General features: G+C 50.3%; 1 pseudogene; it reads right to left on the bottom strand.

Annotated features, from left to right (window-relative positions):
* Positions 1-20,875, bottom strand: part of LOC147991053 (uncharacterized) — a 45,603-nt pseudogene that overhangs the window by 12,610 nt on the left and 12,118 nt on the right.

Below are 20,875 nucleotides of genomic sequence, written 5' to 3'. Positions count from 1 at the left end.
GTCCTGGGGGCGCCTCAAGGCGACCTTCCGGACCCTGGGCGCAAAGGGAGCAAGACTCCCACGGGCTCCAAGTTCGCCCCCCCCGCCGAACACTGCGCCGGAACCTTCGGTGGTTCCGGACTCCGGCAGGCGATCCCCCGTTAAGAGCGGCAATCTGCCCGTGCCGGTGGCCTCTGTCCATCTAGAGGCACCGGACAACTTGCTGGAAGCGCTTCGTGGCGCTTCCATCGACGAAGAGCATCACACTATCATGAGTGCGGTGATCGAGAAAGTTCAGTCCGCCAAAAACGGACTAACCGAAGCTTGTGCCAGCCTCCTAACAGGCTTTGAGGTAAGCAATCAAAATGTAGGAAAATATTACCGAATAGACAGTAGCCCCTGATGCTCTGTTTGGCGTTCGCGAAGAAAGGCCGAATAGAGGATCAAATAATGACTCAGGAGTCTAATCCGAATATGTCTATGTGCATATGCAGGCTTCACTGTTGGCCGCTGTCGCACGTACTGCGGAGGTCGCTGCACTGAAGCAGGACCTTGAGTGGTCCGAGGACGCGCTCGACCTTACCAAGAGGCGGCTCGAGGAGAGAAAAGGTAAGCAATGCCTTGTCTATATATTAAAAAGGAATTCGGTTGTAAAGTAATAGGATCATCATGAATTTGCCAGGGGCCACAACCGAGGTGGCGACCCTGAAGAAGGCGCTGTACGGGGCCGAAGACAAAGCGGCCAAGGAGCGCATTGAGTGGGAAAAGCAAGAAGCCTGGGTAGGCGAGGCACAGCAAGAGCTCGAGGCTCTCGCCAAAAAACACGAGTCCTTGGAGCTTGACTCTAAGACGCAAGAGTCCGAGCTTGTGAAGGCGCTCGAAAGTGCACGGATCGCCAAGGCTGAAGCCCACAAGGCCCTCCAGGAGATTGATGCGGTGAAGAAGATAGCAGCGGGTAAGGCATTCATTATGCAAAGAGAGCATGTGAAGGAAACTTTCCTTTTACTTACCCGACTTCGGAGCTCTCCAGGAGCGTTCGTAGATCTTCCCCGTAGTGTACTGGATGCCGCGGAGTTTTACCGAGTTGAGGAGGGGAGCTCGACGGAAAATTTGTTCTGGTCTCAATATACTGGGACCGAACACCCAATGCCCTTGAACGACCAGCTGAAGCAACCGGTCGAGCTTCACAAGGCGGCCGAACAGGCCATGAAGGGTCTTATAGTCCGGATGTGGCCTGGCGATCCCCTGCCTAACAGCTACTTTGGTTTGGTGATGTGTCTTGTGGATGCCTGCCCACGGCTTGAAGTCATAAAGTGGTCCGTCTGCATCGAGGGTGCACGTAGGGCTTTTGCCCGGGCGAAGGTGCACTGGGCGAAGCTGGACGCCGTAAAGCTGGTGAAGGAGGGGCCGCCGGAGGGCAAGGAGCATCGCTGCCCCGAAATGTATTATGACAGTGTCCTGAAGGGTTCCCGCCTTGTGGTGGAGGAATGTACTAGAGATGTAATTTTTGAATGAACATGCTCATGTGATCCTGTAATGTGAAACGAGTTCATTTGCGCTATGCAACGCTTTTTGATTTTAAAATATTACCTTCTGTGTGGCCGTTTATAAAATCTGAGAGTTGGCCAGTCATCGGCTTCTGCCCCCATGTAACTAGTACCGGGGTGTTCGGGATAAACCTGAGCACTCTTTATCCCAATTTTGGGTCCTTCGAGGGAGGTGTTCAGCACAACGAACCAGGCAATCGGACTATAAGGCTTTATCACTCTCACTTAGCCATAGAAGTCTACAATTTTAAATTTTGGCGAAGCCCCTAGTATTCGGAAGGCCGAATTTGGGGCGCTATGTACGCCTAAGTCGGGCAAGGCCGACTCCTCGTCCGAAGCAGAAAAAATCTTTAAGGACTTGAGACCTCTTGAACAGCGACCAACTCTCGCCTTATCATGATAGTCAGTTTCGGCTTTCTCTACTGAGGTGCTCGTCCGGAAGAACCGGGACACAATCGCAGTAGTTCTCCCACTGCTTCCTTAGCCAATATAGCGGAACATAAGGTACCAAAACATGGGAGCCGGGCAAACCCAACTATTGACCCAAGACATGATTCAGAGCTGATGCATATAATGCTATAAGTTCGGGGTTCCGCACTGTCGAAAGTGTTCGGACTTCTCACACCGTATTATGGGGTAAACGAAAGCCCCTGGCGTACTGATTGTACCAGAATGTACGGGTGCAAGTTGTCGTAAATGAACATATAAGAGAAAAAGGGATGGATAATGCAATAATAGGCTAATGCCATGCATTGTTTTTTAAATAATACGTCGAAGCGTACTGATACAAGTAGTGCAATAAGATAAAAATAGGACTATTTGACATGTGCTATCCAAGGGCAAGCTGCGTATGGGTAGTAAAAAGCGGGTATATCAATTGTTATTAGAGACCACCTGGGGGTTCCCTTGTACGTCTTAGCTTCTTGCCTCCTTGGTTGTTCCTTCCTGTAATGTGTCCGGCAGTCATACTGCCGGAAAGGGCTTCCAGAGAGTAAGGTCCTGAAAGAGAAAAATGATAAAGGTATGCGGCCCCATGGGTGGTTAAGCCGCATTGCAGGACGTGCCCTGATCGTGCCCCAACCTATGCCCATGGTATTTTCAGTGCGTAATTATGTGCACACGACATGGATTTTGTCGCTTGACTGGGACTGGGACGGGGGCCGAATTGCTAGGCGAGCTCTGAACATGCCAGGCAATCCTGTTGCAGGTTACTCCGGACTCGCTTAACGGTGTTCGGGGGCTGTATCGCCGAATTGGCGATTTGCCTTAAATGGCTGCTTTGTGCTTCTGCTGCGAGGGCCGCAGTGTGCTCTTCCGTGCGGAGCGAGCGTTCTGTGTTTCCATTGACTATTATGACCCCCCTAGGTCCTACCATCTTGAGCTTGAGGTATGCGTAATGCGGTACCGCATTGAATTTTGCAAATGCGGTTCGCCCGAGCAGTGCGTGATAGCCACTGCGGAACGGGAGGATATCGAAGATTAACTCCTCGCTTCAGAAGTTGTCCGGAGATCCGAAGACCACTTCCAGTGTGATTGAGCCCGTGCAATGGGCCTCCACACCTGGGATGATGCCCTTAAAGGTGGTTTTGGTGGGTTTGATCCTCAAGGGATCTATACCCATTTTGCGCAATGTATCCTGACAGAGCAGGTTCAGGCTGCTGCCGCCGTCCATAAGGACTCAAGTGAGGTGAAATCCGTCGATGATTGGGTCTAGGACCAATGCGGCCGATCCGCCATGACGGATACTAGTGGGGTGGTCCCTGTGATCGAAGGTGATCGGACAAGAGGACCATGGGTTGAACTTTGGGGCGACGGGCTCTATCGCATAGACGTCCCTTAGTGCACGCTTCCATTCCCTCTTGGGAATGTGGGTTGCGTATATCATGTTCACCGTCTTCACTTGTGGGGGGAACCTCTTCTGTCCTCCCGTGTTCGGCGGCCGGGGCTCCTCCTCATCATCACTGTGCAGCCCCTTGTCCTTGTTTTCGGCATTCAACTTGCTGGCCTTCTTGAACACCCAGCATTCTCTGTTGGTGTGATTTGCTGGCTTATCGGGGGTGCTGTGGATTTGACACGAGCGATCAAGTATGTGATCCAAACTGGACGGGCCCGGAGTACTTATTTTGAATGACTTTTTCCGCTGACCGGATCTAGAGCCTCTGAATCCGGCATTGACTGCCGTATCATTGACGTTATCGCCGTTGTTGCGGCGCTTGTGTCTGTTACGACGTGGTCTGCCGTTGGCATCTTTAGGATCCAAAGTGCTCGGATTCCTTGACATGTTGTTGCTGCGAGCCAGCCAGCTATCCTCGCCCACGCAAAAGCGGGTCATGAGTGTCGTGAGGGCTGCCATAGACTTCGACTTCTCCTGGCCGAGGTGCCGGGCGAGCCACTCGTCACGGATGTTATGCTTGAACGCCGCTAAGGCCTCTGCATCCGGAAAGTCAACAATTTGGTTTTTCTTAGTTAGGAACCGTGTCTAGAATTGCCTGGCCGATTCCCCTGGCTGCTGAGTTAGATGGCTCAAGTCATCAGCATCCGGTGGTCGCACATAATGCCCTGGAAGTTGTCAAGGAATGCGTCTTCCTAATCCTCCCAACTGCCGACGGAGTCTGCTGGCAAGCTATTCAGCCAATGCGGAGCTGGTCCTTTGAGCTTTAGTGGGAGGTACTTGATGGCATGCAGATCATCACCGCGAGCCATGTGGATGTGGAGGAGGAAATCCTCAATCCAAACAGCGGGATCTGTTGTACCATCATATGATTCGATATTTATGGGTTTAAAACCCTCCGAGAATTCGTGATCCATAACTTCATCACTGAAGCATAGGGGATGTGTGTCAGGACCCCGATTCTAAGTCACATCGATCTAGCCAGTAACACCTCATATCACTTTGCGGCCTCACGCACAGTATCCCACGGGTGTCGCCTTACCATGGCCTGGGACCGTTTGCGCCTTTTGGCTCACGTATATGATAGTGTCGCTAGCATCCATATGACAGAGAACCCGGGCCGACATGGCTAGTCGTGAACCCAAAGCAGCACAGACCTATGGAGACAGGCATACATGTATCACATCGAGCATGTCGGTCATCAGCGAGTGATTCCGGGCTGTAGCACTGGGCTAACAGGACTCTGGGAAATCTGGGCTGTAGCAGGCTAGGCAGGACTCCGGAAAACACCGCGTGACATTTCCCCGAAGGGACAGACATAGGAACGAAGTGAAACACACGCCGGCCAGTCAAGTGTCCTGAACAGTAGTGCTGGGCTAGAAGGACTCTGGTGAACCGGGCTGTAGCGGACTACTATGGCTCGAGGAACACTAGACTACATTTCCCCATAAGAAAGGCTGCCAAGGATAAACAACTAGATTGTCGGATCCCACTCATACCAAGCATTTCAATCATACACACAATATGCCCGATATGAGTGCATACAACATGGCATCACAACAAAACTCTACAACTCAAATACTTTATTTAAAAGCTCCAGAGAGCCATACATAACAAGTTCATATAGATAGGGGTCACATGACCCGACACTCAAGTCATACACTCATACAAGCACATGCGCAAGCAACTAGTCTGAGTACAGACTCTAGAAAGAAAGAAGGCTTCTCGAAGCCTGTCTATCTACATAGGGCCCTTCATGGCCAGGATCACCACCTAGGTGGCTAGTCACTCGTCGACGTCAAGGTCTACATAGAACCCATCGGAAGGGGCGGTGTTGTCGTCTGAAAACAGTAGTTAAGCAAACATGAGTACAAAGGTAGTCAGCAAGTCTTACATCAAAACCTACTAAACATGCTTATTCTCAAGAAGGTGGGGGGGTTTAATGCAGCAAGCCAGCTTTGACTCTTGGCTAAACTATCCTACGGAACTTCACCAGTAAAATAGTTTTCGCACACGAGTCCACTACTCACCAACACAATACTCCACCGTGGATCCTCCCTCGTCATCCTACGAGAGGGCCATCCTCGATACTCACACTTATCTTGAGTCTTTTAGTAGTATCCATTAACTTGTCTATGAACTGTATAGGCAACCAAGTAGTCCTTTACCGCGGACGCGGCTATTCGAATAGTTTTATACCCTGCAGGGGTGTACTTCGTCATACACGCTTTCACCACTTACCGCCGTTTACACGACATGTACTCAGCAACCTTCAAGCGGAAGCCCAGCGAGGGTGTCGGCCATGGCCTACCTAAACACTTAAGCCTCTAGTCCAGGTTTATCGCCTATCCAGGTTCCATCCGCAGGGAGTCCGGCCGAGGTTTCCACATACGGCCCCGAACGATGTGAACAGGGTTCCCGAGACACCAAACGGGTGACTCGGTACACCGTGCCATGGTGTATCTACCGCAACATAGCCCACCCCTAGGGTCAGCGCTACGCACGGCCGCCAACACATAACCTACAGACACTAGAAACTATTTGCAACTCCTGGACAGAGTACTAGGGTGGTTAGGAAGCCGAGAGGGTCAATTAAGGATCCCAATGCATGGTAGTAGCTGAATCTTCAATCACACATACAGATCTCAGTTCTTAGGGACGGCCTCAATGAAACAACCCACCATGTACTCCTACATGGCCTCTCATCGATACCTTTACCAAAACATGTTCAACACATCACTCACATTACCGACATAAGCATTTCACTCTAGTCCATCACCCAGATGAACCAGACCTGACACAACTCTAAGCATAGCAGGCATAACAAGGTAGGAATCACATACATGGCTCAATCAACTCCTACACATGCTAGTGGGTTTCATCTAGTTACTGTGGCAATGACAGGTCATGCAGAGGATAAGGGTTCAACTACCGTAGCACACAGCAGTTTGAATCGCGTTGTCTTAATGCAGTAAACAAGAGCAGAAGCGAGAACATGGGCTTGTATCGGAATGATCAATGGTTGCTTGCCTGATGGAGTGGTAGTGGGATACTGCCCTTCAGTCGGATACTCGTGAATATCCTCGGAGGCAGAACCTACCACGAAGAACACATCGAAACACAATCAACACATGACGATATGCAACAATATGATGCATGCTATGACATGGCAATATGAATGTGTCTTGGCCTAATGCAAGTTATAATAGAAAGGAATGAACACATTTGAATCAAAGATTCAAATATTAGCTCATTAAACATGGCCTTAATAGTGCATTTCCTTATTCTGCTTAAACACCAAGGTAAACTTGTTTTGTCATGCATGAAACCATTACAAATGGATAGATTGAATTTTTCTGATCATTTTTCATATATAAATCTTTGCATTTGGAGCTATGGTTGATTTTCTATGATTTTTAGAAGTTTTGACTATTTTCTGGAATTTCCTGAATAAAAATAAATCCAGAAAATGCAATACTGCGTCAGCATTGCGTCATACTGACCTCAGCAGGTCAAAGGCGCCAGCCCAGGTCAAACCTGACCGGTGGGCCCCTTCTATCAGCCTCTCAGCTAATTAACAGGGTTAGATTAACACTAATTAACTGTCAGTGGGGTCTGGGCCCACATGTCAGTGACTGGTTTAATTAAAATTAGTTAAACTAATCCTAATTTAGTTAGCCAACCGGCCCCACCTGTCATAGACTCAGGGGGGGTCTACCTGGGCCCACCCAGGGGTCAAACTGGGTTAGACTCGCCGGTGTTGAGCCGCGGGCGAGGCCGAGACGGCGGAGGGCTTCGGATTTGGTCCTCCACTGACCAAATCGACGGCGGAGACATGCTATGCGTAGCTGGGGCTCGTGCGCATCTAGTGGGGCAAGTGGGAGGAGCTGGGGTGGAGCGAGCTCGCCGGAATCGAGCTCGTGGCGGCGGCCGGAGTTCGGACGGAGAGGGAAAGGGGGCTACGTTGCACGGCAGGGCGAGGAAGTGCGTGCGTTAGGCTCCTGGGGACGCACTGAATGCGGTGGTGCGCTCGGACGCGTGCTTGCACGGCCGTAGCCACGACGGTCACATGGCCGGCGGCGAGGAGCGCTCGGGCTCGAAGGGGGCGGTGGCTACGAGGCGTAATCGAGCACGGGAGCTAGGGGGAAAGGAAGAGGAGCTCACAGCGGAGTCGGAGAGGGGGTCAGCGAGCTCGGGGAGGTCCTGGCGACGGCGAATCTGCCAGAGACGGCTCGGGTGCCCGAGGTTGAAGACGAGGGCGTAGACGGTGCTCGGTGGCGTTTGGGGTCGCGTGGGTCGGCGAAGGGGTCCAGGGCGACGAGGCGGAGCGATTGGGCTCGTCGGAGGGGCGAGGGAGTGGATGTGGTGGCAACTACGGCGATCGGCGGCGAGGTACGCGCTCGGCCGTCACGGGAGAGAGTGAGGGAGACAAGGGGGAGAGTGAGCGAGGATGAGAGGGGGACGTGGGGGTCGCGTGGCACCTCTAGGCGTCTCCAGGCGTCGGCGGAAGCAGGAGGTGGCCGGCGCGTGGCCGACGCGCGGCGAGCACGCGCCCCTGCCTCCTGGCGCGAGGAGGACGACGACTGGCGAAGCCAGTAGGCTGGGCTGAGCCAGGTGGGCTGCCCAGCTCAGGTAAGGCCCAGGTGGGCTTCCTTCTCTCTTTTTTTGTAACTTTGTTTCTGTTTTCTATTTAACTGTAACTGTTGGGCTTTATTAAAAATACTAAAACGTTTCCAAAAATCCTGAAAATAATTGTGGGCTCTGTTTAGATTATTTCCAACAGCAAACATTTATTTCCAGAATTATTTGGGCATTTAAATTATTTTATAGCATTTAAATGCCCAAATTCAAATACTTATGATTTAATTCAATGACCTTCTGTTGACCTAGAAAAATGTGCACCAATTTTGCCAGAGGTTTTAACCCAAGACAAAGAGGGTGAACTTTTTAGAAGGGCATTTCAGGTTCATTGAAAATAATTTTAGTAAACCCTAGTTGTTTCCAGGGGGTGTTGGGGGTTTCTGCCTTCCCCATTTCAAACTTAAGAGAAATTTAAACATGATGCACACTCTAATGCTTGAACTAGCTAGGGTGTGACAACTCACCCCCACTCAAAAGAATCTCGTCCCGAGATTTAGGATCCTCCGGGAAGAAGGTGGTGTACTCAAGTCGAAGACGATCCTCCCTTTCCCAAGTGGCTACTTTCTCGGAATGGTGTGACCATTGAACCTTGAGAAACTTGATATTCTGACGTCGAGTGGTACGCTCGGCCTGATCAAGCATACGAACGGGATATTCCCGATAGGAGAGGTTATCTTGTAGATCAGGCGTTTCGTGGTCCACTCCACGGATAGGATCCGCGAAGCAATGCCTGAGTTGTGAAACGTGGAAGAAATCGTGAACTCTGGAAAGATGCGGAGGTAGTTCCAACTGGTAGGCAACCTCTCCTCGTTTGGCGAGAATGCGAAAGGGTCCAATGTAACGAGGGGCCAATTTGCCTTTGATACCGAAACGATGGGTTCCCTTTAACGGAGTAACCCGAAGGTAAGCCTTCTCGTCGACTTCATAAGTCATAGGCTTATGTTTACGATCATATTGACTCTTTTGACGAGATTGGGCTGTTTTCAATTTCTCACGAATAACGCAAACCTGCTCTTCCGCTTCTTGGATCATATCCGGGCCAAAGAGTTGTCTTTCCCCGGTTTCTGACCAGTTAGGAGGCGTTCGACATTTCCGTCCATAGAGAACTTCGAAAGGAGCCTTGCCTAAGCTGGCTTGATAACTATTGTTATAAGCAAACTCCGCGAATGGAAGGCATTTCTCCCAACTTATTCCGAACGAGATGACAGAAGCTCGGAGCATATCTTCCAGAATTTGATTGACTCGTTCCACTTGACCACTTGATTGAGGATGGAAGGCGGTGCTAAAGGAGAGACGAGTTCCCATAGCATTTTGGAAACTTTTCCAAAATCGAGAGGTGAAGAGACTTCCACGGTCTGAGTTAATTTCCAATGGAACACCATGAAGAGACACTATTCGGGAGATGTATAAATCAGCTAGCTGGCTAGCGGTGATACTCTCACGAACAGGTAGGAAATGGGCTACTTTGGAAATACGGTCGATCACGACGAAGATGGCATTATTCCCTCTCTTGGTCCTGGGAAACCCAGTGATGAAATCCATACTGATTTTGTCCCATTTCCACTCGGGAATAGCCAAAGGTTGAAGGGTGCCAGCAGGCCATTGATGCTCTGCTTTAACATGACGACAAACGTCGCAATTAGCAATGTATTGAGCGATTTCTCTCTTCATCCTAGTCCACCAAAACCTCTGGCATAGGTCTTGATACATTTTGGTACTACCAAGATGAATGGTGAGAGGGGATTCATGAGCTTCCTTAAGGATCAACTGGCGCAGATGTTGTTTCTTGGGAACCACCAAACGGTTCTCAAAGAAGACAACACCTCGCTCATCCATGGAAAAACATTTAGCAACTCCGCTAGCGATGTTTTCCTTAATCCGGGATATGCCCTTATCATACCGCTGGGCGGTTATGATTTGATCCATAAGGGTAGGTTTCGCCACCAGGGTGGATAGGAATCCTCGAGGAACAATGTGAAGGTTTAGCTTACGAAATTCCTCATGGAGAAATGGTTGACTTTGTTGTAACGTCAGGTTGTTACAATAGGACTTGCGGCTTAGCGCATCAGCCATGACATTGGCTTTGCCCGGGGAGTAAGTTATTCCTAAGTCGTAATCCGAGATCAACTCAACCCAACGTCTTTGCCTGAGATTCAAATCTGGTTGGGTGAAGATATATTTCAAACTTTGGTGATTGGTGAAGATCTCGCAACGATTACCGAGAAGGTAATGTCGCCAAGTTTTAAGTGCATGGACTACAGCTGCAAGCTCTAGATCATGTGTGGGATAATTTTCCTCATGTGGGTGTAATTGCCGTGAAGCATAGGCAATTACCTGACGATCTTGCATGAGTATGCAACCTAGTCCTTGTCGCGAGGCGTCACAATAGATAATAAAGTCCTTGGAGAAATCTGGTGGTACTAGTACGGGAGCAGATGTCAGGCGTCTTTTCAGTTCCTGAAAACTGAACTCGCACTGTGGATTCCACTCGAAATTTTTATCTTTCTTGAGGAGTTCAGTTAGAGGTTTAGCAACCTTGGAGAAATTTTCGACGAAGCGGCGGCAATAGCTCGCTAAGCCAAGGAAGCTCCGAACTTTCTTAACCGTCTTAGGTGGAGTCCAAGCAAGGACGGCTTGAACTCGCTCGGGATTGACAGCAATACCCTTGCCAGAAATTACATGGCCTAGATAGGTCACTTCTGGCAACCAAAATTCACACTTGGAGAATTTGGCATAAAGGCGATGCTCTCGAAGTTTCATCAATACCAGCCTTAGATGTTCGGCATGTTCCTCTTCATTCTTGGAGTAGATGAGTATGTCATCGAGGTATACTACGACAAATTTGTCCAAGTACTCCATGAAAACCGAGTTCATTAACCGGGAGAAGGTGGCTGGGGCATTGGTTAAACCGAAGGACATCACGGTGTACTCGTATTGGCCATAACGAGTAACAAAGGCTGTTTTGGGAATGTCCCCATTTCTGATTTTGATTTGATGGTAGCCCAACCTCAAATCCATCTTGGAGAAAACTGAGGATCCAGCGAGCTGATCATACAGATCGTTAATCCTGGGAAGCGGATATTTGTTCTTGATGGTGACCAGGTTGACAGGGCAGTAGTCCACAACCATTCGATCCGTTCCATCCTTCTTCTTAACGAAGAGGACGGGGCAAGCCCAAGGAGAGGAACTAGGATGGATGAAACCCTTTTTCAAGGACTCATCGAGTTGGTTCTTAAGCTCGGCTAGTTCTAAGGGTGCCATCTTGTAGGGTCTTCTAGAAATTGGAACGGTTCCTGGTACAAGGTCTATCACAAACTCGACATCCCTGTCAGGTGGAACACCTGTCAGTTCTTCTGGAAAGACATCCGGAAAGTCTCGGACTACCGAAACATCCTCAAGGTCTGGAAGGGGGTTGGCATTTAAGGAGTAAAGCTGGCTCTTGGCCACTCGAGTTAAGACATTGACTGTCTTGCCTGATGGGTGAGTAAGTTGAACGGTTCTAGTGGCACAATCGATCTTAGCATAATGAGCTGACATCCAGTCCATACCCAAGATGATATTTATGTCCGAGGATTTGAGAGCTATTAAGGATGCAAGGAAGACAAGTCTATCGACAAGAATTTTGTTCCCATGGCTTACTCTAGAAGTTTGCCATTTGGAACCCGGAGTTTGAATTACCATGGAAGTGGGCATGTCACAGAATGTCGTGTTATGCAATCGAGCATACTCTCGGATATGAATGAATGAGATGCTCCAGTATCGAAAAGAACAGATGCCGGATGGCAGTTAACAAGGAGCGTACCAAGGACGACGTTGGGATCCTCATGAGCCTCCTCGGCTGAAACATAGTTGACATGGCCACGGGTAGTGGTGACCGGCTTGGCGTAGAATGTCTTTCCCGCGGGCTTACCACGGCCAACAGACTTTCCAGATTGGATGGGGTTGTTGTTCCGGGAACACTCTCGGCTATAGTGACCCGGCTCTCCACACTTAAAGCATGTCACCACATTGGGGCGTGGAGCAGCATTAGCAGCGGGGCCACCATAGGGCTTGGGCGGTGCAAATTGCTGGTTGGGACGAGGCGCCTCAAAGGATGGCCTCGGGATGAACCTGGGTGGCAGTGCCATGCTTGGAATCCTCACCCGGCGCTTCTGAGTTCCAGAGCCGGATGAAGAGCCAAAATCACGGGAGTGTGCGCGTGAAGCGTCATAATCAGTCTGGCCTGTCTCAGCACTGATGGCTTTATTGACCAACTTCTGGAAGGAGGTGCACTCGTGCAGACGAAGATCGCGGCGAAGCTCAGGGCTAAGTCCCTTGCGGAACCTTGCTTGCTTCTTAGCGTCAGTAGATACCTCTTCGGGAGCATAGCGTGCCAGATTCCCAAATTCACGGCTATAAGCATCCATAGTCAGTCTTCCTTGGGTGAAGTTGCAGAACTCCTCCCTCTTGCGATCCATGAGACCTTCCGGAATGTGATGCTCGCGGAATGCCTCACTGAACTCAGCCCAAGTAGTAACTTGGCTGACCGGGCGCATAGCTTCAAAGTTTTCCCACCAAAGGCTAGCAGGGCCTTCGAGGTGATAGGCAGCATAGGTAACCTTGTCGGCTTCGGCTACGTTGGCAGAACGTAGCTTGTGAGTGATGCTGCGAAGCCAGTCATCCGCGTCGAGGGGCTCGACGGAATGGTTAAACTTTGGCGGGTATAGCTTGATAAAGTCATTGATTGACACCAAGTCATTTCGTGGGTGGCGTGCAGTGTTCTGCTCAATCCGCTCCAGCAGGCGGTTAGTCTCATGCTTGTTTCTTTCCGCCTCCAGCATTACTTCTGCCAGAGAAGGCGGGTGAGGCAGATTTTCACCCCTAGCTGCACTGGCTTCCCCCTGCTCCGAGGCAGCAGGGTTGCTGCGGGTGTTGACCATCCTAGGAGAAAACAAGAGAATGGTTTAGATAAGGATGGCTCAAACTTAGCAAGGAAGTGCAGAATGTAATGGATAACGCGGAATGCAGAGATGTTCATCTCTATGTCATGGTAATATAAAACTGCCATATATATACCAACGGTCACACACATCATACATAGTTCAGTACAAGCCCAGGCTACAGTACAACTATGATGAAAGACATTACATCTCATCAGAGGCGTTCCAAGCTCCTATACATTATTTGTCTACACCTCCGGAATTGACTACACACTAAGTCGTATTCCACAAGTCACGCAGGATAGTGGAAATACAACTACTACAACACTAGTGGTACTACTACTAACTCAGATAGCTCCGTAGTAGTTCTCATAGAAGTCACCTCCGTAGCCTGGAAGTTCAACATGACCATCCGGGAACAGACGGTCCTGAGGAGCCTGTGGACCATAGGGGCTAGGATGAGGTCTTGGACCAACAAACGGTGGCCTGCGGGGACAACGGGGTGGGGTGATGCCTCCCACATCACGCCAATCCACCATGTCTGGCAGAGCTGATCTCACAGGATACAGATCCCTTGTATCCATACATCCAGCTTGCACCACAGGTGCAAACCGAGTCAATGTGGCCCATTGATCAGCACGGGTATTGAAAAGCTCCAGCCTCAGAGCCCGATTCTCTCGGTCCTTATCTTCGAGCAACTTGGCAGTGGTACGAGTTAATGAGTCCTCCTGTTTGGAGTTAGCATAGATAGCCTAAAGATACCCTTGCGCTCCCAGAAGTGAAGCTGGCATGTAACGGAAGTCGGTGTTCCGAAGCAGGCCAGTCCGGACTCGCAAGATGGTCATCATGGAATAGGAAGCATCCTGCACAGCCATCTCAACAGTAACCCCGAGTCCATAGGAACAGTGAAGGGGCTCGGTAGATCCATAATAAGAAGGAAATATCCTGACGGTGCAGAGATATTGGCTTTGATTAAAGTCGCGGAACTGCTCTTCGATAGTGTATTCGGGATACCAACGGTAGCCCGTCTCGATCATTACCCGGACTAGCATAGCAGTATGACCGGGCATGTCGAGGCACCGGGTCAGGCGAACCACTTGGTTTTGAACATGGTTGGCCATCTAAAAGCACAACCACAATGCAAAGACATCAGAATTTCTAGGGAAAATTGGACAGCATAACAGCTGTAAATGCTCAGAGAAAGATTTGAGACATCCACAACAGTTCGCAATACCACTCATCAACATCATATCAAGGTTCTGATCCAATTAGCAACATACTAAGAATAGTAGAAACTGAACTGGGACTTGTAACAACAATCCTATAAGCTGCTACAGATTAGTAACACGTGAACCTGATAGAAGAAGAGAGCCTAGTCCTTAACCCACGTTGAATGAGAAGAGAACGACTCAGATCAGAGGCATAGGGTAAAGGAGTAAAAGAGCCTTACGTCCCTCCCACAATCAATTCCCCTACATATAACTAAGCATTTCTAGACTCGACATCGACCAGTTTGGCTCAACGAACCTACAGGCAGTCCAGCTCTGATACCAACGCTGTCAGGACCCCGATTCTAAGTCACATCGATCTAGCCGGTAACACCTCATATCACTTTGCGGCCTCACGCACGGTATCCCACGGGTGTCGCATTACCATGGCCAGGACCGTTTGCGCCTTTTGGCTCACGTATATGATAGTGTCGCTAGCATCCATATGACAGAGAACCCGGGCCGACATGGCTAGTCGTGAACCCAAAGCGGCACAGACCTATGGAGACAGGCATACATGTATCACATCGAGCATGTCGGTCATCAGCGAGTGATTCCGGGCTGTAGCACTGGGCTAACAGGACTCCGGGGAACCCGGGCTGTAGCAGGCTAGGCAGGACTCCGGAAAACACCGCGTGACATTTCCCCAAAGGGACAGACATAGGAACGAAGTGAAACACACGCCGGCCAGTCAAGTGTCCTGAACAGTAGTGCTGGGCTAGCAGGACTCCGGTGAACCGGGCTGTAGCGGACTACTATGGCTCGAGGAACACTAGACTACATTTCCCCATAAGAAAGGCTGCCAAGGATAAACAACTAGATTGTCGGATCCCACTCATACCAAGCATTTCAATCATACACACAATATGCCCGATATGAGTGCATACAACATGGCATCACAACAAAACTCTACAACTCAAATACTTTATTTAAAAGCTCCAGAGAGCCATACATAACAAGTTCATATAGATAGGGGTCACATGACCCGACACTCAAGTCATACACTCATACAAGCACATGCGCAAGCAACTAGTCTGAGTACAGACTCTAGAAAGAAAGAAGGCTTCTCGAAGCCTGTCTATCTACATAGGGCCCTTCATGGCCAGGATCACCACCTAGGTGGCTAGTCACTCGTCGACGTCAAGGTCTACATAGAACCCATCGGAAGGGGCGGTGTTGTCGTCTGAAAACAGTAGTTAAGCAAACATGAGTACAAAGGTAGTCAGCAAGTCTTACATCAAAACCTACTAAACATGCTTATTCTCAAGAAGGTGGGGGGGTTTAATGCAGCAAGCCAGCTTTGACTCTTGGCTAAACTATCCTACGGAACTTCACCAGTAAAATAGTTTTCGCACACGAGTCCACTACTCACCAACTCAATACTCCACCGTGGATCCTCCCTCGTCATCCTATGAGAGGGCCATCCTCGATACTCACACTTATCTTGAGTCTTTTAGTAGTATCCATTAACTTGTCTATGAACTGTATAGGCAACCAAGTAGTCCTTTACCGCGGACACGGCTATTCGAATAGTTTTATACCCTGCATGGGTGTACTTCGTCATACACGCTTTCACCACTTATCGCCGTTTACACGACATGTACTCGGCAACCTTCAAGCGGAAGCCCAGCGAGGGTGTCGGCCACGGCCTACCTAAACACTTAAGCCTCTAGTCCAGGTTTATCGCCTATCCAGGTTCCATCCGCAGGGAGTCCGGCCGAGGTTTCCACATACGGCCCCGAACGATGTGAACAGGGTTCCCGACACACCAAACGGGTGACTCGGTACACCGTGCCACGGTGTATCTACCGCAACATAGCCCACCCCTAGGGTCAGCGCTACGCACGGCCGCCAACACATAACCTACAAACACCAGAAACTATTTGCAACTCCTGGACAGAGTACTAGGGTGGTTAGGAAGCCGAGAGGGTCAATTAAGGATCCCAATGCATGGTAGTAGCTGAATCTTCAATCACACATACAGATCTCAGTTCTTAGGGACGGCCTCAATGAAACAACCCACCATGTACTCCTACATGGCCTCTCATCGATACCTTTACCAAAACATGTTCAACACATCACTCACATTACCGACATAAGCATTTCACTCTAGTCCATCACCCAGATGAACCAGACCTGACACAACTCTAAGCATAGCAGGCATAGCAAGGTAGGAATCACATACATGGCTCAATCAACTCCTACACATGCTAGTGGGTTTCATCTAGTTACTGTGGCAATGACAGGTCATGCAGAGGATAAGGGTTCAACTACCGTAGCACACAGCAGTTTGAATCGCGTTGTCTTAATGCAGTAAACAAGAGCAGAAGCGAGAACATGGGCTTGTATCGGAATGATCAATGGTTGCTTGCCTGATGGAGTGGTAGTGGGATACTGCCCTTCAGTCGGATACTCGTGAATATCCTCGGAGGCAGAACCTACCACGAAGAACACATCGAAACACAATCAACACATGACGATATGCAACAATATGATGCATGCTATGACATGGCAATATGAATGTGTCTTGGCCTAATGCAAGTTATAATAGAAAGGAATGAACACATTTGAATCAAAGATTCAAATATTAGCTCATTAAACATGGCCTTAATAGTGCATTTCCTTATTCTGCTTAAACACCAAGGTAAACTTGTTTTGTCATGCATGAAACCATTACAAATGGATAGATTGAATTTTTCTGATCATTTTTCATATATAAATCTTTGCATTTGGAGCTATGGTTGATTTTCTATGATTTTTAGAAGTTTTGACTATTTTCTGGAATTTCCTGAATAAAAATAAATCCAGAAAATGCAATACTGCGTCAGCATTGCGTCATACTGACCTCAGCAGGTCAAAGGCGCCAGCCCAGGTCAAACCTGACTGGTGGGCCCCTTCTATCAGCCTCTCAGCTAATTAACAGGGTTAGATTAACACTAATTAACTGTCAGTGGGGTCTGGGCCCACATGTCAGTGACTGGTTTAATTAAAATTAGTTAAACTAATCCTAATTTAGTTAGCCGACCGGCCCCACCTGTCATAGACTCAGGGGGGGTCTACCTGGGCCCACCCAGGGGTCAAACTGGGTTAGACTCGCCGGCGTTGAGCCGCCGGCGAGGCCGAGACGGCGGAGGGCTTCGGATTTGGTCCTCCAGTGACCAAATCGACGGCGGAGACGTGCTATGCGTAGCTGGGGCTCGTGCGCATCTAGTGGGGCAAGTGGGAGGAGCTGGGGTGGAGCGAGCTCGCCGGAATCGAGCTCGTGGCGGAGGCCGGAGTTTGGACGGAGAGGGAAAGGGGGCTACGTTGCACGGCAGGGCGAGGAAGTGCGTGCGTTAGGCTCCTAGGGACGCACTGAATGCGGTGGTGCGCTCGGACGCGTGCTTGTACGGCCGTAGCCACGACGGTGACATGGCCGGCGGCGAGGAGCGCTCGGGCTCGAAGGGGGCGGTGGCTATGAGGCGTAATCGAGCACGGGAGCTATGGGGAAAGGAAGAGGAACTCACAGTGGAGTCGGAGAGAGGGTCAGCGAGCTCGGGGAGGTCCTGGCGACGGTGAATCAGCCGGAGACGGCTCAGGTGCCCGAGGTTGAAGACGAGGGCGTAGACGGCGTTCGGCGGTGTTTGGGGTCGCGTGGGTCGGCGAAGGGGTCCAGGGCGACGAGGCGGAGCGATTGGGCTCGTCGGAGGGGCGAGGGAGTGGCTGTGGTGGCAACTACGGCGATCGGCGGCGAGGTACGCGCTCGGTCGTCGCGGGAGAGAGTGAGGGAGACGAGGGGGAGAGTGAGCGAGGATGAGAGGGGGACGTGGGGGTCGCGTGGCACCTCTAGGTGTCTCCAGGCGTCGGCGGAAGCAGGAGGTGGCCGGCGCGTGGCCGGCGCGCGGCGAGCACGCGCCCCTGCATCCTGGCGCGAGGAGGACGACAACTGGCGAAGCCAGTAGGCTGGGCCGAGCCAGGTGGGCTGCCCAGCTCAGGTAAGGCCCAGGTGGGCTTCCTTCTCTCTTTTTTTTGTAACTTTGTTTCTGTTTTCTATTTAACTACAACTGTTGGGCTTTATTAAAAATACTAAAATGTTTCCAAAAATCCTGAAAATAATTGTGGGCTCTGTTTAGATTATTTCCAACAGCAAACATTCATTTCCAAAATTATTGGGGCATTTAAATTATTTTATAGCATTTAAATGCCCCAAATTCAAATACTTATGATTTAATTCAATGACCTTCCGTTGACCTAGAAAAATGTGCACCAATTTTGCCAGAGGTTTTAACCCAAGACAAAGAGGGTGAACTTTTTAGAAGGGCATTTCTGGTTCATTGAAAATAATTTTAGTAAACCCTAGTTGTTTCCAGGGGGGTGTTGGCGGTTTCTGCCTTCCCCATTTCAAACTTAAGAGAAATTTAAACATGATGCACACTCTAATGCTTGAACTAGCTAGGGTGTGACAGTGTGAGGCGCCTCTGTGCCGGGCTATATCACGAGCAGTTCATATGAGTCTTGTCTGCTGTATTCTGCCCGGCTAGATTTACTTTTAGTGTATCCGGCGTGATGGTCATCGTCCTGCGTTGGCGCGCGCCCCCATGACCCGTATATCGATCTTGCATGTTTTGCCCTGCTTTCCAATACGTCTCGCAGGTCCCGGGTGTTGCCCCAGGCCTTGGTATTTTACTTTGAGTGGCGGCAGGGTGCAGGCTGAACTTCAGGCTGAAAGGCCTCTCTGGTTCGGCCACGAGGTGGCCGGTCAGTCGCATCGTACACTGGTGATGTAGGTTTCAGTGCTTCCTCCTCGAGTCGGGGTAGCGACCTGCGCTTTGGGTAACTCTTCGACGGGCGTTCGAGTTCGTATTCCTCGGCCGCAGGGACTTCGGTCCATCTGTCTGCTAGCAGATCTTGATTAGCTCGAAGTTGTTGTTGCTTTTTCTTCAAGCTATTGGCTGTGGCGATAAGCCGGTGCTTGAAGCGCTCCTATTCGACGGGATCCTCAGGCACGATAAATTCTTCGTCGCCGGGGCTCACCTCGTCTTCGGAGAGAGGCATGTAATTGTCCTCCTCTGATTCTCCATATGCTGCCCGCTCTGGAGGGCTAGCTTGTTCACCCTCCCGCTCTAAATCATGCTGGAGGGGATTGTTGTCGTCTTCGGCACTATCCGGAGTGTTATTGTCTCTTGTGCCGGTATCACTACTTCTGCTATGGCGGGACTTAGAGCGGCGCCGCTTGGGTTGCTTCTTGGAGGGGTCATCCTCCGCTGTCTCGTCGCCATTGCCTTCTTTGGGGGTGTCCACCATGTATATGTCATATGATGAGGTGGCGGTCCAGCGCCCTGTGGGCGGTGGTTCCTGCTCGTCTCCTGCATCGTTGTCCATATCATCGATGTCTTCGGAGTCGAAGTCGAGCATGTCGGTTAAATCGTCGAAAGTGGCTACTAAGTGGGTGGTGGGTGGGGAGCGAATTTCTTCGTCGTCCGCATCCCATTTTAGTCGGACATAGTTCAGCCAAGGTTCTCCTGACAAGGAGAGAGACCTTTATGAATTTAGCACATCGCCGAAAGGTGAGTGCTGAAAGATATCCGCGGAGGTGAACTCCATGATCGGCGCCCAATCAGATTCGATAGGCACGGACGCAGGCGGCTGGGAGTCCGTGGCCGGGGATGAATCCAGTGGTTTGGCAACACGGCTCTCGTAAGGGGTGAAGTCAGTATCCGGCTCCATCGCCACTGAGAGTGCGTCCTCCATCGCGGGGTCTATCCCTCCATCCTCGGATGGCGCAATTTGCCCCGGATTGAGGGCCAGAGTAGTTGCAGGTGTGATCTCCCGAACACTGTCCGACAACAGAGTTACGTCATGCTCGTCGTGATTATGCGGCACACCTGAGATGGGCTTGAATCCATCGAAGATCAAGTCTCCGTGGATGTCGGTAGCGTAGTTTAAGTTTCCAAACCTGACCTGATGGCTAGGGGCGTAGCTTTCGATCTGCTCCAGATGGCCAAGTGAGTTGGCCCACAGTGCGAAGCCGCCGAATACGAAGATCTGTCTGGGGAGGAAAACCCCACCCTGGACCGCATCGTTACCGGTGATCGAAGGAGCCATCAAGCCTTACGGTGATGGCACAGTGGAACTCTCAATGAAAGCACCAATGTCGGTGTCAAAACCGGTGGATCTCGGGTAGGGGGTCCCGAACTGTGCGTCTAAGGCGGATGGTAACAGGAGGCGGGGCACACGATGTTTACCCAGGTTCGGCCCCTCTTGATGGAGGTAATACCCTACGTCCTGCTTGATTGATCTTGATGATATGAGTATTACAAGAGTTGATCTACCACGAGATCGTAGAGGGTAAACCCTAGAAGCTAGCCTATGGTATGATTATTTTTGTCCTACGAACTAAACCCTCTGGTTTATATAGACACCGGATGGGGTTAGGGTTACACAGAGTCGGTTACAAGGAAGAAGATCTACATATCCGTATTGCCAAGCTTGCCTTCCATGCCAAGGAGAGTCCCATCCGGACACGGGACGAAGTCTTCAATCTTGTATCTTCATAGTCCAACAGTCCGGCCAAAGGATATAGTTCGGCTATCCGGAGACCCCCTAATCCACGACTCCCTCACCCTACTCTAGTGCAGTGTGGTGGATTGC

Source organism: Triticum urartu, chromosome 1A (genome assembly GCF_056163025.1).
Source record: "Triticum urartu cultivar PI428250 chromosome 1A, HENAU_Tu73, whole genome shotgun sequence".
Lineage (NCBI taxonomy): Eukaryota > Viridiplantae > Streptophyta > Magnoliopsida > Poales > Poaceae > Triticum > Triticum urartu.
This window is presented reverse-complemented; position numbering and strand designations above follow the sequence as displayed.